This window comes from Neovison vison, chromosome 1, assembly GCF_020171115.1.
Source record: "Neovison vison isolate M4711 chromosome 1, ASM_NN_V1, whole genome shotgun sequence".
NCBI classification, from domain to species: Eukaryota; Metazoa; Chordata; class Mammalia; order Carnivora; family Mustelidae; genus Neogale; species Neogale vison.
The window spans coordinates 60,766,440-60,778,340 of record NC_058091.1 but is presented as its reverse complement, the minus strand read 5'-3'; positions in this window follow the sequence as shown (position 1 = coordinate 60,778,340).

Here is an 11,901-nt window from a genome sequence, read left to right as displayed (position 1 = left end):
TGAATAATTCTCAAACACTTTAACATCTTAAATATATGTGTTAAAGGAAATTATCAACAATATATGAAAAAGAAGTTTATTAAAATATCAGTTGCTGTTTTTTATAACTTAATTTGGAAAACAATAGGAGTAACAATAGAAAGGATACAGTAAATAAGTAATAGTCTTTAAATATCAATTTCAGGATAACATACCTTTGTCAAGACAAGCATTTCTGATGTATTTTTGAGGTATGTTTTTGAAACGTTTTCAGTGTTTTTGAAATACTGACTCGTGAAAAATTCAAATAAGAGAGAAATGGTACAACTGCAATTTTGAAACTACAGATGGAGTAAGAAGTAAATATACAAATTCAAATCAAGAGAGAGATAGAGACAGAGATAAAGATTATAGAGTTAAAGATAGAGATGCAAATTCTGATATAGTAAAAATAATGAGAATCTAGGGAATCTAATGGGTAGTAACCTTAGGTGGAATGTTTATAATGAATTTGGGTCATATTTTTATAAAATAAAATGCACTCCTTTTAAGTTTGATGAATTCCGACAGAAACATACATCCATATAACCACATTTACCTTCAAGATAATGAAAATATTCCCATTACCCAAAAAAACTCCTCCTGATCCTTTATTTTACTGAATCATTTATTTTTTAACTTTTTAATCAGTTTTGTTGATGTGTAACTTACATGAAGTAATATGCAATTACTCATAGCATAAGATAACTTGACAATGGTCTTAATTACTAGACTTATCTACTACAATTAAATAAATTATTTTTCCGTCTGTTGTTAATATGTATTTTATGGGAGGAAACTTTGAAACTCTGTAAAAGACTGTGCCCTGTCACTTTCATAAATTACTTGTAACACCATCATTTTTTATTTGTGTGTTTTGGCTAAGTTAATTCACATGGTGGTTGCAAAATGTTGACTTTCTAACTTCATTCTTTATAGGACATTTGATAAGGGAGAGATTTCTCTTCTATATGTATTTACATATCTATATATCTACCTATTATCTGCACTGTATGGAAATAAACACATACAAAAAGAGAAAGAGAAATTATCTTATTATTTTCTATAATATCTGTTCAGTTTTAATTTGGACATTTGGTTCATAGAAACAATTACATCACTTAACTTACAGAATTTATAGACTATACAAGAAAAATAATTCTACAATGGCCATAAAAGTAAAAGTATAGTAACATGAAATCTTTTTTCCAGCTTACCTTCTAAATGTACACACAATGCTTCAAAAATAACCTTTCTGTAAAATTATTTTCAAATTTTCTTTCTTTCTTGAAAAAGAGAGCATAATGCCTTTAAATTAAAAAAAAAAACTATTTGACTCTTAACATTCTCTATTTCTTTAAAATTCCATTAAAACTGTGAAATTCACAATTTTATTTGGTTAAATCAGTTAAGTTTTATCTCTTTAATAATAAATGATGACAGGTTAACAGCAATGGTCCATGTCACATTGAAAAACTGAGATAAATTAATAACTTAATTCTTGTAAGAATTTAATCCTAATGTATAAGAGATCAGGTATTAAGTTTCCTCATTTATAAAGTGGAGATGAAAATAATACTTCCTATTTTACAGGATTGTTGTGAAGACTGAATAAGAAAATGAATGGAGAAAAAGCAACAAAATGCGTACAACAGTTCCTGACAAGTAGACTATCCTTATTAGTTGATAGCATTGCTGTTTCGTTAACATTAAATATTCCTTAGTGGATGCAGAAAAGAGATTGGTGACAGATTAAATAGATATCAGGTATAGTGAAACTATCTCAAAACATAAAACCCATCATTTTGTATTTGAATATTAGATGTGTTGCTTAACAGTTATATTATTTGTTTGCTATGTAAATTTACATGAAATTAACTATCTGCACTATTAAGTCCGTTTAGCCATAAAATGGAGATAAATGTTATTACCATATGTTTTTGCCTTATGTGTGGACTCTCATGAATTCACTTATTTAATGAAATTTATAATATAAAATATTCCAAAGTCAGAAAAATGTAAGACATATTCCTATACTATTATAAAGACTTAGCAAATATTAACATCTTGACAGATCTGTTTAAACTTTTTCCTTTTTTCCTTTAAATATAATGTTATAGACCCTCATAAACCACCCAGTATTATCCTACACTGAGGTAAGCATTATGTCCAACATGACATAAATCCTTCCTGTCCATTTATTACATAAATGATGTATGTCATTTTGTATAGTTTTAAGGATGCATAAAAGACATTATTTTATACATATTTTACCAATTTCTTTCCAGACTTACAGATACTGATAAATCTAGTGGTCTAAATGAGTGTCTAAATACTAGTCTAAGTAAGTGTATCTTAATCTCCAGGAATTAGAAATGTAATAATAATTATTATTAATAACATTTCCTAATAAAATCTTTTAAAAAATAACATTTCCAAACACATGGATATTAGGTTTCTGCAATATAACATCATTTGGGGGGGATTTTTCAGGTGTCCATTATGACCTCACTAATTATCAATTTTGGGAAATAATCCTTGAAAAGGGTTTCAAGGATGTGCTTGAAAAGAACATGTCCTTTATCTGAAAAACAATCTGAGGGGTTTGAAGTGGCGGAGGGGTGGGAGGTTGGGGTACCAGGTGGTGGGTATTATAGAGGGCACGGCTTGCATGGAGCACTGGGTGTGGTGAAAAAAATAATGAATACTGTTTTTCTGAAAATAAATAAATTGGAAAAAAAAAACATGTCCTTTAAATATATGGCAGCATCCAAGTTATTTTCTTGTTATTCAAATATTCTTACACCCACACTGATGTTTGGAACCTATTCTATCAACTTTTGCATTATTGTGTTATAATCTCTCAATGGGTTTGATTTTTTGTTTATTATTCTCTATATTTGGTAAACTTCTAATTGAAACATTTTTAGTCTCTCTTATTAAGTACACAAAGATCAAGGATTATATTTCTCATATATTATTTATTTTAGCATCAAGTAATGATCCTAATATCCAATTACCATGAGCTCATCTGTTATTACAAATACTGTGATAGCTTATTTGATCATTGTTGCTATTATAGTTATTACTATTATCTCTGAATATCTACTGCTTGCTTTTGCCTTCAGCTTGTTTGTGACAATTTAGGTCTCTCCTCAAATCTAATCTTTAAATATTTTTTAACATCTGATTTTATAGTGTATAAATATACTAGTTGCTAATATGTTTGAGTTAATGTCAATCTTCTTGTATTTTGTTTTCTGTTTTCTATTTACCTTACTTATCTCTAGTCCCTTCTTTTTTTTAATTTTTTATTTTTTATAAACATATAATATATTTTTATCCCCAGGGGTACAGGTCTGTGAATCGCCACTAGTCCCTTCTTTGCAGATTTTCCATTAGATTTTTAAAGGTTTTATTTCTTCTTCACACACATTTTCCTTAACTCTAATTTTTCCCCAGTAGATTGAAAATACACATAATTTTCCCTTTTTTTAAGCAAAATTCAGACAAAACTTTAGTATGCCTATTCAGGAATATTAATATAGCTTTTTTGTTGCTATCTAAGAATCAGATCACGTTTCTTAAAAAGTTGTTTTGCCTATTTCCAACTGTTACTTTTTTTTCTTCTAAAAAAATTACAAGAAGCTTAAAGTTTTTAATTTGGATTATATCCACTTTGCATACTGCTGCATTTTAATTTTTTAACTCTAATGTTTTGAATTCCCACATTTATTATTAAGATTTATCAAGATGTGTTACCAGTGCATCATCCATTGTTTTTTGGGTTTTTTTTTTCTCCCTGTGGTCAGTTTTCTTTCTTTCTTTCTTTCTTTCTTTCTCTCTCTCTCTCTCTCTCTTTCTTTCTTTCTTTTCTTTTCTTTCTTTGTTTTTTTTTAAATTTTATTTACTTATTTGACAGAGAGAGAGATCCCAAATAGGCAGAGAGTCAGGGGGAAGCAGGCTCCCTGCTGACAGAGAGTCCAATGCCGGGCTTGATCCCAGGACCCTGAGATCATGACCTGAGCCAAAGGCAGAGGCTTCACCCACTGAGCCACCCAGGCGCCCCTAAGCTATCTTTATCTTCATTTTGACCAGTAATTAGCAATATATTCTAGGTTGATAATTACTTTTCTCTCAACATTTGATGTATATTATTCTCTCTTATCCTATGTATTTTTCTGATAAGAAGTCTGCTATTAAGTCTGTCATCAGTATTTAGATAATCTTCCTTTTCTTTCTGGCTGATTTTGAAATATCTATCTTCTTTTTGGTATTCAGTCTGATTCTTGTAGGGATGAAGTCATGTTTACTAATCTTAATAAACATTTATTACGCTTCTTAAACTAAATATTTGTTTTCTTTTCAGTTCTGAAAAATTTGCATATCTTATCTCTCTGAATATTATCTCTTCCCCTTTCTCTATAATTTTATCTCCTGCATTCCTATTAGAGATAATCTGGTCATTAGCAGCTCTTTCACATTTTCCTTTTCTTTACCTGGTTTACCTAGATCTATATTTAACTTTAAACATTTTTTTAGCTATTTAATCTTACACTGAAACAGTTCTCCCCCCCCCTTTTTTTTTAAGATTTTATTTATTTGAGATAGAAAGAGAAAGCCACCAGTTATGAACAGGGGTAGGGATAATGGCAGAGGAGAAGAGAGAATCTCAGGCAAACCCCCAGCTGATCACAGAGTGCAATGAGGGGCTCAATCCCACAACCCTGAGATCATGACATGACCCTAAATCAAGGGTCAGATGCTCAAATGACTGAGCCACCCAGGCACCCCAAAACTGTTTTTACTTTAACTTTCATTTATCGTCATGGATTAAAATAAACTTGGACATTGATATCCCACATCTTCATGTGGCTTTAAATTAGAGTTTAATTATGTTATTGGATCTTTGCCCTTCATGCCTAGTCTCCAAACCTCTCCTCTCTGTAACTGTCCATTTATTATTTAATATTTGTGATACATAGTATAGACATGAAAATATGGATACAGATATAAATATAGACATAGACATAAATATTTTTCTAGATGATTTATATAGTTCTTATTAAGTCCTTTTGTTCTTTTTGTTCCTATAATTTCTACTAATTTCACTAGAGAATCTTTGTTTCTCCTATAATTTCTACTATAATTTTATACCTTTATTCATTCCTTTAATTTTTCATACACACTTTATAATTTCTTATAAATTATTTCACTATATTAATATTGAACATATTAAATCTATTTGTAATTTCTATTAACTCCTTCTTAATATAATTTTTAAAATTCTTCTGATTGCAAAGTTGTTTTTTGTTTTGTTTTGTGGTTGTTTTTTTTAGGGGGCAGGGACAAAAGGAGAGAGAATCTTAAGCGCCCAATGCCCAGTGCAGAGCCCCATGTAGGGCTCAATCCAACAACCTTGAAATCATGACATGAGCAGAAGTCAGGAGGTAGACACTTAACTGAACTGAGACACCCAGGCACGGCTAACAATTACAAAGCTTTAAATGTGAGTTCTTTTTGTGCCAAGGTTTAGTTTGGATTTGTTTCCCACTCTGAGTCCGATATGAACTGCTTTGTGTACACAATTCTACAGAGCAGTTTAAGTTTCCTTCTACTGGGGTCCAGAGTTTACACCAAAACTGTTTTTACTTTAACATTAATTTATAGTCATGGATTACTACACATTTTGGATGAAATAAATTTGGTCATTTGGATCCTACATCTTCATGTGACTTTAAGTTAGAGTTTAATTATCTTATTTGATCCCTGACCCCTTTCCTAGTCCCCAAGCCTCTCCTCTCTGAGTCTGTCTGTGGCAGGATATCCACTTCTTAACTCCTTCATTGTGCCAAGTAGGGTTTCCATAGTCATTTTCTTATAATGAGGGACATTCCTCATAGTATATAGGGGTTTCAGTTTCAGCTGTGGAAGGATAAGACTATATGCACATTTCCTTATCTAAAGCATAATCTCTTGCTGGTAGGGTAATTCCTATTATATTCTAGAATACAGGTCGTTTCCTAGTCATATCATAAGTTTACCGTTCCCACTTTGAGTTCACCCTTTAATCCAGCATCTAGGGTTTCCTTTTATACTCTTGAGTTCAACTTTAGATGGTGATTCTATTTCACCCAGCATTTCTATATATTTTAAGCAAGAAATTTTTGATTAGGTGAGCCATCTGGGTTGCTGGAAGCCATTTCCACTTTTTTACTTTGTCAATTACTATTATGAGAAGCAGCTACATAAGCAAGATCAGAAGCAGTGGAATTGCCACAGTAAGAGATCTCAATGCTTTTGCAAAATGTTATATGAAAATGTATGTTCAGGGTGCCTGTGTTCAGTGGGTTAAGCCTCTGCCTTCGGCTCGGGTCATCTCAGGGTCCTGGGAGCCCTGAATCAGGCTCTCTGCTCAGTGGGGAGGCTGCTTTCCCCTCTCTCTGCCTGTCTCTCTACTTGTGATCTCTCTCTCTCTGTCAAATAAATTTTAAAAAATAGAAAGAAAGAAAATGTATGCTCAAATTTGCTTCAGGAAATGGACTTGAGCACTGTAAGGACCTATTTAGCCAGAATGACTCCATCTTGGGTAAATAGCCATTTTGTTGTTTGTGCAATAAACTTAAATTGACTCTCCCCCCACCCCCAGAGAAACTTACTTAGAAACAAGTCCGGGAAACCAGTAAAATGTAGTCAGCTAGTTCCTGATAACAGAGCCCAGAATACAAGGACGAGTCAGGACAGATAGAGACATCTATCTAATCAGTACAAAGTACTGTTTGTAACAGTGAGAAGGTCTTGCCCAAACCTAAATGACTCCATCTTGGGAAGGAGGATGATCTTTATTATTCATACTGAATATGTTAACTGACTAAGCCTTCCCAGAAAGTACTGTTTGTAACGGTTCCTGGTATGGGGTAATCTTGAATAACACATCACCAGACCGAATGGAACTAGCCAATCAGCAAGAGACACACAAACCCGGTGGGTTGAGATACCAAGATATGGGTTGCAGTTTCACCCAATAAAAGGTAGCCTGTAAGATTGGGAGGGGTCACTCTCTTCAGAGACGACCCTGGCCGGTCAGTCTGATTTCTAAGGCTTGGCATAGAATAGAGCTTTGCATAACTTTAATTTTGTTTCAGTCTCGTTCCCCTGGCTGATCAGTCTGATTTCTAATGCTTGGCATAAAATAAAGCTTTAAATAACTTTCACTTTGTCTCATTCTCGTTTCATTTAATAACGGACCTAACAAGCACCACTAAGACCTTTCCAGCTTTGCAGTGTCATAATGTTTAAGAGTTCACTTGACTTTGTTGAGTCTGTATAGAACAAACAAATTAAGACATAGCAGCACAAATTATATCTTGTGCCTTCAAGTTTTTATAAAATTCCACAATGAAATTATTACAGGAGGGAACCTTAGAAATTTCCTTCTCCAATGTCCTAATTTCCTAATTGAACAACTGGAAAAAAAAAAAATGAGTAACCCACAGTGTCAAGTTCTGGACTAGGAACAGATCTTCCTCTTTTACACAGGTGTTCCTTCCAGTTTGTGATTCCTTAAATCTAATTTTAAATACTCAGTCCTGGGGTGCCTGGGTGGCTCAGTTAGTTAAGTGACCAATACTTGATTTCAGCTTCAAATTGTGATCTCAGGGTCATGAGATTGAACCGCATGTGTGGCTCCATGATAGCAGGGAGTCTGCTTGGGAATTCTCTCTCCTTATCCCACTGACCCTCCCCTTTGCCTCTCTAAAACAAGAAAATAAATCTTGAAAAAATTTTTAAAAAACCCTCATCTATACTGGAAACAACTTTAAATTTGGGCACGTTAACTGAAAGCTAGATTCCATCCATTTACTGCTAATGTTCATCCATTCATAGTAAGCATTTGGTAAACAAAATAATCATTATAGCATTCAAAAATTATAATTCTCATACAAAATAAAATGTTCTTCTCCCCCCTCAGGTTTTGTGTTTTGATTCAGAGACTTTCCTTCCAACTCTAAAATCCTTACTTGTGTGTGTGCATATGTATGATAACCCCATAAAATACTACATAGGTATGGAAAGACTGCTTAAACAAACAAACAAACAAAAAAACAAGATAAGATTTAAAAACTCAAGGTTATGAATTATAATTCTTCTTACAGCTAAAAGAATTGTGCTGGAGGCAGAAAATCACAAAAAGAGCTATAGCTATCCCAAATGTCAGGTATGGAGACAGAATGCTAATATATGGACAAATGGTTTAAGTTGAAAAAAAATTGTGAAATATTACATATAGACTTTAATATATCTAATATTTTATGAGTATTCTTCGGGTTGAGTTCTCTTTCTTTTCATTATCTCCAAATTAGTTACCCTTACCCTCACCCTCTGAAAGTAGAGTAAATTTATTTTCCGAAGAAAATCACAGACCCCATAAAAATCTGAAAATTACAAGTGTTGGTACACAGAACCAAAAATTTTACCACATTGATTTACTATGCCTAGATAAGAAATTATATGTGTGTGTATCACCTTCAAATTCTTTTACTTTCTTCAGATCTCAGATGAGATGTCACTTGTTTCAAAATTCATCTATGATCCCCAAGACTGTATTACACAACCTTACATGCATTCCCACAAATCCCTGTACTCACTAATCACCCAAAATTATAATTGCCAGCTATGCTTTATGTCCTTTAGCAGATATTACACCTTTCCTAACTTTATACATCAGCATCTGGCAGACAGCCTAAAACATAGCATACTCTGAATATATAATTGTCAAATGACTATTGTGTGGACTGTTTAGGGTAAAACCACTCTGTAATTTACTACTTATTAAGCCAGACATAATGTTATAGTAGGACCACATGAAGCTACTAGATGAACAGGGGTAAGATGTAAGCATCCAGTAATCTCTAATAAAAAGAAAAAAGTAGGTAGGTTAGTCTATTTGAATCTTAGACATAACTTTGGTTGATTTCTTTATCATTGAAAGGCAGTCTTACTAGTTGAGAGAAGATTGGTTGAAAAAAAATATGGTAATATCCACAGGGATACAATCTATAGGAACAGAAAGTGCATCAGTGGTTGCCTAGGCTGGGGAGGCTGGAACCTCCTGGAATGGGGACAGGAGTAGCAGAAATGTTCTATATCTTGATTGTGTGGCTCTGACATTAGTATATAAATTTGTCAAAACTCATCAAAATACATACTTAAAAGTGGTGCATTATACCTCAATTAAGTTGATTTTTTAAATGCCTCATAATTTAAATAGCTTCTCAATAGCATTTCCAGCAGAGAAAGTGTTCAGCAGTTTTGTTGTTGGAGGAAAATGATATGAGATAATATTATTTAAAATTTCTAAATAGTGGTAATAATGCTGAAAGCAGCTTAAAGGGCCTTTTTATAGTAGCTTGTATGTAAAAGGAAATTAATGGGTCCTACACTAATTTTATTCAGTGATTAAATCACCAAACTACTGATCTTTCCCTTGTTTATTCATAGACCATCAGGTAATTAGGACTGTCTCTACTATATCATCTGCCAGCTGTGAGGAGAATGAGAACAATAGCTATTCAGTTCAGTGGGATCATTATCATTCATATAGGAAAACAGGACCTTTGTAACTGTTAAAAACAGGGCTAGATATATTTCTTCTCCTTTTCCTCTGTACTTATTTAATGAAGAGCCATGAACGAACTGGGGACTAAGCTATCTAGGTGTATTATAATTACGTACATCTAATTTATTTAATAGAATCAACTTATATTATTGTAGCACTGAGGGCAACTTTGAGAAAAAATATTCAAGCAGGCATGAATTCTAATACCTAGATATCTTACAGATATTCCTTTCATAATATACACCAAACTTCATCTAGAAAATTTATACCATGTGTCTAATAAACACCATGTCAAAGCAAGTTGAGTAAAACGAAGAGAATTGTCTTGGTCCATTCAGGTTTCTACAATAAAATACCCCAAATTGGGTAGCTTATAAACAATAGACATTTATTTCTCACAGTCTGGAGACTAAAAGTCTGAGATCAGAGTACCCACATGGTGGGGTCCTGGTGAGAGCCCAAGTCCAGGTTTCAGACTGCAGTCATCTTACTGTGTCCTCACTTGACGGAAAGGACTAGTCTCTCTGGACCCCTTTTACAAGGCACTAATCCCATCCAGGAGGGATCCACCCTTATGATTTAAATTCCTAAAGCCCCTACCTCTTAATAACACTACCTCTGGAGATTAGGATTTCAAGATGTGAATTTGGGAGAATACATTCAGACCATAGCAAGAATCAGTCACAGCTTTGGGTCTCTTATACTAAAAATATTCACAAGTCCATTGCTTCAATATTAATTCTACTGAACACACACACACACACACACACACACACACCACATTCAAAAATATTTTAAAAATAAAGAATATCCTCTCTTTCTCTGCCTGCCTCTCTGCCTACTTTGTGATCTCTGTCTGTCAAACCAATAAATACAACACTTAAAAAAAGCATAAAAATATTAATAACTATGATTCTAATAGAGCACAGTATATTGTGGTAGAAGATGAAGTGGAATTGACTAAAACTATCCTTTCTGTTATTTAAGATATAATTTACATAAAATAAAATCTTAGGACTCCAGCCAATGAATTTTAATACTTGAACAAACATGATTCAAGTCAAAACTTGAACAAAAGATGATAAAGCACATTCCTATCATCACAGAAAATTCTATTGTGCCAATTTCTAGTAAATTCCTGACTCAGAAATCACTATTTTCTGATTACTATCACCACAGATCAGCTTTGTTTATTCTTATAATTTGTATAGATGAAATCACATAAGCAAGTATTTGTGTATATGTGCATGCATGCGTGTGTGTGTGTGTGTGTGTGTGTCTGGCTTTTCTCACTGGAAGAAATGTGCTTCAGATTTATTGTATGCTGTGGTTATATCAATAATAGGCCTACTGCTTATAATATCCCTTTATCTTCCTTTTAATGTCTATACAAGTCTTTTGATAGTGGTATCTTTTTTTTTTAATTCATGCCATCATTAACAGTCTTACTATGGGTTAATTCATTTTGTTAATCTCATCAATATTAATATTTAACCTGATTTTTAAAAACTATTCTTCTATTTTTTTATGTAACTGACTTTCACCCTTATTTTTATTATAACCTGTCTTTAGGTTTAATTTGCTTTTCTGTCCCTAGCTTATTATTTTGGAAGCTTAGGTAACTCATTTCTAATATAAGGCATTTACATTAAAAATTATTAATATTATAAATTTCCATTAATCAAATCTTACCTTAACCTATAAATAAATGTTAAGTTTCCCTTATCATTCAGTTCAAAATATTTTCTGAATTCTCTCATATGTTTTCCAGTGGTTTGTTACAAACATGTTTTTAAATTTTCACAGACATATAAATTTTATCAATACCTTATTTACTAACTTCTAATTTAATACCATCATCATAACAAAACAGGCTTTGTGTTCTTAGTGCTTCGGTATTTATTGAGCCTTTTCCATGATACAATCTATTGGTTACTTTGGTACATATTTCTATGTATAACTAGAAAGAATATTCTGTATTTGGGGCAGCACCTTCTATATATCACTAGACCAAGTTGGTAGATAGGATTGTTCAAGTGTTCTGAATTATTACTGAGTTTGTGTCGAGTTGTTTAATAAAATACCAAGATAATAAAGTATTCATGTATGATTCTGGATTTCCCTATATTTTTTTGCAAATTTTTAACTCACATGTTTTGAATACCTCTAAATAAGTAATGGTATAATATGATTATGTTTTCTTGATATACTGTTTAATATTTCCTAATATATCACTATGAAATATCCATATTTATCTCTAATAA